This window comes from Primulina tabacum, chromosome 3, assembly GCF_025594145.1.
Source record: "Primulina tabacum isolate GXHZ01 chromosome 3, ASM2559414v2, whole genome shotgun sequence".
In the NCBI taxonomy this organism is placed as follows: domain Eukaryota; kingdom Viridiplantae; phylum Streptophyta; class Magnoliopsida; order Lamiales; family Gesneriaceae; genus Primulina; species Primulina tabacum.
In genome coordinates this window covers 3027127-3033126 of record NC_134552.1, presented here as the reverse complement: position 1 = coordinate 3033126, position 6000 = coordinate 3027127, and the positions used below count along the sequence as shown (strand labels likewise).

The following is a 6000-nucleotide window of genomic DNA, read 5'->3' as shown; positions in this document are numbered from 1 at the left end:
CTCTTATTACAAGTTTTCTCTTAATAGAACCAAAAAACTTGGTTGCACAGTCTATTTTTATTTTACTCTTTTATTTTATTTGTTTTTTCTTTTCATTTAAATTCATTATTTTAAATTACATTTAGTCCCTAACTATTTTTCATAATTATGAATTGACCCTCATTAAAATATAAATCAATTTAATTACAAAAACAAAAACAAAAACAAAACAAAAACAATATACAAACATGCAAACCATACCAAAAATCATTAATGGTAATAATTTATTAGACCAAAACACGAAACGTGCACATTTCATTTCCCACCATACATAAGAGTACATCTCTTGTGAGAAGGTCTCACGAATCTTAATCTTTGAGACGGGTCAACCCTACCGATATTCACAATAAAAAGTAAGAGGAGGTCTCTTGTGAGACGGCCTCACAAATTTTTATTTGTCAGACGGGTCAACCATACCGATATTCACAATAAAAAATAATACTCTTAACATTAATACTTTTTCATGGATATCACAAAAGTATCATCTCCATTTTTCAAAATTTTTATATTATATTTGAAATATTTCTCCCCTCCTACCATCAAATCTCCATCTTTAAATTATCGATATAACCTGATTGGTTTTTTGATTCATGACAAGAATTGGAACCAAACAAATATAATTAAAGATGATAATGGGCGAGTACGTCTTCCAAAATGACTCTATCATCACCATCCACGTCCTCGTTATTATTATATAATTGGAGGGCTGAGATTGTAAATCATATCTCTGTCTCATACCCACTTCGGAAAAAACTTTTAACATAATATTTTATCATACTTAAAAAAAGAGAAATATTTATTTTATATGGTCATTCAACTTGAATAAAATAATCGAAAAGTAAAATCAATCCAATCATGATCGATTAAAAATCAATCAAAATTGTTTTTTTTTTTTTTTTTTTTGGTATGGTTTTTGTCCACCCCTAATAATTTGCATGAAAATATTGGATACATAAAAATACTATTTTTTCTTCCAATGAAATCTGTTATAATAAGCTATTTTAGAAAATTTTAAAAACAATTAATTTTTTTAATCATAATCAATAATTTAGTTTATTTTTTAAAATAATTAATCACATTTAAATAATTCGCGTGCGTGAGTTGCTGGTAACTAAATTAATAACAAGACATTAAAACATTCGGTGTAAAGGAGATAAATAAAAGATTCGAATAATAAATTAGTGTGACACACCTGTAATCATTATTACTTATTATTCATCTCATTGCAGTGCCATAGTTGTTGCTCCAATCCAGCACCAAATTCAATGCAATATTGCTCCTCTGTAATTTAAACATTTTTTATTTAAATTTCTTAAACGATTAAGTTTAATTGAATTATTTTATATTAATTTTTTTAAAATTTTAATTTCAAATAAATATTTAATTTAAAGAAATATAGTGCTATATAAAATTATGAGAATATCATATTTTATTGTAAAAATACAGTGAAATGAGAGTTACAGATAATTTTTATACAAAACTAATGTAGCGCATAATACATGCAGTTCAAAATATATATGATACAATGAGTTGTAGACTGTCTTATAATTTTTCTCTCACTTTATTTTTTTCCTTAAAAAATTTATATGTTTTCTGAGTGGATATTCACTTTCTTTGAATGGTCGTGTCACATGTACAAAACCTCGCACCCAAATTATCGCATGCATATAAATTTTTCTTAATTATTTATTTTTAAATGTTTAAAGATAAGAGTGAGCAAACTTGTCTAGGGGAGTACCATGATGTATGTGAATCTTTTGGCGTTGCTGAAAACACGGGATATGGTGTTGTACAATTTTTACACGATGATCATCTGATGGACCTCACACAGAGTCAGATAAATTTGAAAAAATTGTCAGACGTAACAAGATGTAAAAAAAAAAAACGCAGCAGAAGATCCAAATTCTTGCCATGACAAATGCTCAATATGTCTTTTTTAAGACACGTTCCATTGCTTTTTCGATGTCATCATCAATGAACCTGGAAAAAGATTCACAAACTTGCAAAATTTTATGTTTTCATGGCATTTCTACGCAATCTTAATGTCCTTAATTATTCACGAATGATGCGCGATGACCGTTCCGTTCTCATAACACATAAACAACTTGTTTTTAACAGTAAGCATCGCACAAGTTATATTATATAACGAAGTATTACTCATACTACTAGGAAAAGACTATTCAAGAGAATGAATAAAACAGGCAGATGTAAGAAGAAGTGGCAGAAATGTGGAAAATCACTATTTAACCTGCCATCGCATTGAGTTGATGACGGCAAAGGTGAAATCCATCCGTGGGAAGTATAATAGCAACTTCTTGAGACTCAACTTGAGAATCAAAGTATGAAGATTTTTTGGGCCACAACTCATTGACGTGGAGAACTACCTCAGATGCAAGAGTACTCTTTCCTGCACCAGGTGGGCCACACAGACCAATATAATGTCTGCAAGTTAAAGATTATTATTCCTTTTGTTCAAAACAAGAATAACTTTTTAGATCAGGTGATTGGTCATTTCTTTTTAGAGAACTTTCAAGATCAGGCGATTGGGCTTACTTAAGAAAAAAGATTACTCTACATTGACATGTAAAAATATGCATGCAATCGGTATTTACTGATACTGTTTTTCTTCGTTCATTGAATTGTGTGAAGTGCAATTGTGAGCTCTTTCCCAGACAAGAGGGATTGCCTCAGTTCAAAAGAAGAAAAAAAGTGGGAAGATTCCATCATCAGATGCTCTCTGACATTGAATCAATGTCTTGCCAACATACAAATGCAACAAGATATCAACTTGTTTGAGGTAGTAAAATAAAACATACAAATGCAACAAAATATCAACCTGTTTGAGGTAGTAAAATTACATTTCTATAGCAAGCATCTCCCACTCACTACTCACTTAAAATTGGGATTTGATTCAGTTGCTGTGGTCGGAACAAGACGTTCTGCAAAGATTTTGTATATGCTATCCTCGCATCTGATGGAAATGAACAAATTCCAAGTAAATGGAAGAAAGGAAGAAAGGAAGAAAAGAAGGGTCTAAACTTAAAAGGATAACTATAGATAATGAGTTGAATGTCATGGCTTCATGGCTGTCGTGGCTTCATGGCACCGATAAATAAATAATAGAATTCATGGCATACGCTGAGTCTGTGACTGGAACTATCTTCAGATGATTACGTCAAACCTGGTAAAATCAATTTTTTAACAAAAACAACTGTAAAGGGCTTCAAGAAATGCAATTTTTTTTAAAATCTATCGTTTCTAATTTAACACAAAAATAAGTGTCACTGTATATTTGATTTATAATTTGAATGGCATATAGAAACTGAAAAAAAAACCTGCAGATGATTTTTCTTCCAAGTTAAAATTCCAGTCTGAACCACTAAAGGCCTCAAGTCTCTCGCCACAGGAGACAACCGAACCTGATTGCAATTGGGAAACCAGGCCTTTTTCAGCAGCAGTTCATCTACATTCACCACCAAAAAAAAAAAAAAAAATTCATTGGTTTAACACGAAAATTGTATGTAGAATAACTGAATAAGACTACCATACACAACTCTTCCAGTTTTTTTTATTTATTTGAGCAAGAGGTCTGCTGCTGCTCCGCGCACCACCCATGCATTAAGATGATTTCACATGGTTGCTGTTAGTTGTCCCACATCGGTTGCATAAAATACCTGGAAGTTGTATATATGGTCTTGGATAATCCTCCCCTCTTGAACTAGCTTTTGGGGTTGAGTTAGGTTCAAATTCCAATCTTAACATGGTATCAGAGCTCAGGTTCCACCGTTATGTGTTGGACGGTTTATTTCATTCTATCCATGTGGGCATTGCCCCCATGATAGGATGGATGACCAAGATTTGCCAATGCATATATAGGATCCACTTTTTTTTTGAAATTGTATGTGTGGCAAGATATTAACCGTTGAAATGAAGTGAAGGCAGTGCCCACATAGGTAGGGTCTCATTAACCGTGTTGGACTGCCCATAGTTGGGTCACCCGTTCTGTCCATAATTGAGTCATTTGTAAATTTCACGCTCCAGATATTCATTTGCTAGGCGTTTGGGGTTGAGTTAGGTCCAAATTCCAATCTTAACAGTTGCTTGCAAGTTTAACCACATGCAAAAATACACTGGATAGAACTATGAAGTGTTATTTTTTTCTTGCCTTTTTTCCCAGTAATCTACCTCAGAAGAAACTAGCACTCTGCTGTTATTCTCCACTACAGTTATGCCAACTTATTGATGGATAATTCATCACCATATAAGTACAAAGTTCATCCAACAGTGCAATAACCGCAATTTAAATCCTCCAATGAAAACTACATCCCAGATATCAATTTGTAATAAAAATTAGCCCAAACTCATTCCATAGCCCTAATCAGAACGCAAGACTGAATTCCGTTAGACTACAAGAAAATCCCACCAAAGTTGAAAATCAGTAATTAAAGGCAGCACCTGATGCACAGTGCCGAAGAGACACGCAGCCACTTGCAAACGATGAAACCTTCACTATAGCATGGGCCTGGCGCATCCCACCAATCCAAGTACAAAGTTTCTGGGGCTTGATTGGGCCCATTTAATTCTGTGCTGCATTCAATACAGAAATGTTGTCACATTTTCTTTGATTTAATTCAAAAAGTAGCATTTTGGAAAATTATAATATTGTACACATATGTGACTAAAATACGAGAATTACACAACATGTTAAGCATATGCAGACGAAAGTACAGAATCAGAAGTGGCCAATCGTCAGTCACTCGAATAAGAGTATCACAAGGTAACAAATTGTTTATGCAAAGAAAAACATGCAATTTAACTCTGGAAAATAGCCTATCTAGAGTCAAGACCTGAGCCTGTAACATAAAAAAAACTTGGAATATCCGGTCCATGTTTCAAAGTGTGATTGAAGGAGAAATCAAAAAATACACGAGCAATTGTAATATTTTTCTCCAATATACGAAAAATCGAAGATTTAAAATGAGTTTATAATGATACATAATTGACTTTTACAACAACTTGAATTAATCATTTTCGTAAAAAAATGATGAATATGAAGTAATTGATATATAATGATACATGGGTCTGGAGCGTGACAGAAGATTATTTGAGCTGGTCATCAGTAGGAAAATCGAGAAATAAGTACCATGCATTTTTATGGATCATGAAAGTCGTACTTTGAACGTGTAAGAGTTACCTCTAAAAGATTGTAATACATTTGTCTCATTAAAATAAGTTTAAGATGAGATACAATTGATAATGGCATATTGTATTCCATGAGACTAATCATGATCAAGCAATACATCAAGTTTTTATACAATGAAGCTAATGGGAAAAATAGAGTTTTAATATGATTTACGTTATTAGGAAAATTCATAACCTGTCATCGATTCATCAATCAAATAGTATGATAATGTCAAAAAATTTTGAGTATATATAATCTCAAACATGAATTTTACATAATTCGTAATCGCAGTTAATCAACCACTAAATTCCATTACATATTATTAACTCTCCTATGTTACTCTTTCTTACCAAAACTTGACTAGTACATTGATGGTTACAAATGAAGGACACAAAGGCGATATATTCCAATCTCCCAAAGGCAACACGGACCCATGGCTGGTCCATGCTTGTACAAAGTTGGGGAAAAATCAATTGGCAAGATGCCAAACATGCCGACATACTTGGCCACCAACATGGATATTCTCTGCAATCAAACTTGGGTCCATATCTTACCAAAGTAGTAACCATGCACAAATCATGAAAACCCACCATGGAATTACATTATTGTGCACATCTATGGTCACATTAGTAGCTAGAAGTTTCCAAGAATTTCCTTGTTATCACTCAAAATATGATCCCATTTTGGTTTTAAAGTAATTCTTGTTTGGGTTTATTTGAATTTGGTTCGAAAGCCATTTATTGATACGATGGAAATGCTCCTTCATCATTTGCATTTCA

The 6000-nt window shown here is 32.7% G+C and overlaps 1 long non-coding RNA gene across 1 annotated transcript; it reads right to left on the bottom strand.

The window, feature by feature from the left end:
• Nucleotides 1-2297: 2297 nt before the first annotated feature.
• Nucleotides 2298-4548, bottom strand: LOC142538823 (uncharacterized). The gene is made up of 3 exons (XR_012818744.1): nucleotides 4495-4548; nucleotides 3375-3502; nucleotides 2298-2481 (listed from the first exon to the last, which is right to left on the bottom strand). It is a non-coding gene; the product is annotated as an uncharacterized LOC142538823 (long non-coding RNA).
• Nucleotides 4549-6000: the final 1452 nt, after the last annotated feature.